Below are 1,108 nucleotides of genomic sequence, written 5' to 3'. Positions count from 1 at the left end.
TCTCGATTACCTTAATCTAGAAAGTCCGACTTTTGAAGAGTCTGTTTTTGAACGTCCTTTGACTGAGGAAGAATCCATGTTGCTCCGATCGCGAGAATGGCAACTTTGAAAGCTTGTTGAATCCAACTAGGACTACTCGTCTTCTGTATTAAGTTAGCTGAACGGAGGCCCCTATGAACTGAAACCTGGGAATTTACAGATGCTCCCAATCTTTTTAGGGAAAGAAAATGAAAACCCTTATTACCATGTTAGGGATTTTGAGGAAATTTGTAGTACTCTAAGAATTAGAGGCTTAGATGATGATGCTTTGAAACTTAGGTTATTCCCATTTTCCCTGAAAGATAAGGCCAAATCGTGGATGTATAGTTTGGACTCCAAGTCAATTGAGACTTCTGAACAACTTACATCTGCCTTTTTCAATAATTTTTTCCCTAGGCATAAAACATCGTCTATTAGGACGCAAATATGCACATTTTCACAACAAGAGGGAGAATATTTATGTAGGTATTTGGAAAGGTTCAATGATTTATTATCCCAGTGTCCTCATCATGGTTTAAAAAAGGTTAGGCTAGTTCAGATCCTTTATGAGGGTTTAGATTATTCCACAACAACCATGGTTGAGTCTCTATGCACTGGTGGATTTGAAAACCAAACTGTTGATGCGGCGATGGAATTTTTTAATGAAATCGCCGAAAAAACCCAGCAATGGGAAAATAGTAGGGCACCCCAGAAAACAATTCTTTAAGTAGAGGAAACGTAATAGGGTAGAAGGAGGCTATGCTCAGATGCCAAAATTGCTGCTATAGCAAAAAGGTTAGAAGCCTTAGAAGTGGGCCAGACTAGTGGTAGAGTTGGAGCCTTTTGGGAGGCCATAATATTGAATAGCAATCCAATGCTCTTATAATACACTAGATTTGAAAACCGTCAAAAGATTGACCCATATTCAGAAACCTATAATCCTGGTTGGAGAAACCATCCGAACCTTTCTTGGTCTAAGGGCCAAAGTCAAGGTCAGTTTAAACTCTAATGCTCCCCCAGGTTTTGGCTATACTAAGAATCTTCAGGACTAGCCGTTTCAGAATCAAATCAGATAAGAAAATCCTAAGTT

At 39.0% G+C, this 1,108-nt stretch overlaps 1 pseudogene; it reads right to left on the bottom strand.

The window, feature by feature from the left end:
• Positions 1-455: 455 nt before the first annotated feature.
• LOC113339118 lies at positions 456-555 on the bottom strand (annotated as a pseudogene).
• Between the last annotated feature and the right edge of the window lie 553 nt (positions 556-1,108).

The sequence above is a fragment of the Papaver somniferum genome, unplaced genomic scaffold (assembly GCF_003573695.1).
Source record: "Papaver somniferum cultivar HN1 unplaced genomic scaffold, ASM357369v1 unplaced-scaffold_19, whole genome shotgun sequence".
Lineage (NCBI taxonomy): Eukaryota > Viridiplantae > Streptophyta > Magnoliopsida > Ranunculales > Papaveraceae > Papaver > Papaver somniferum.
The sequence above is the reverse complement of the archived record's forward strand: the minus strand, read 5'-3'. Positions and strand labels throughout refer to the sequence as shown.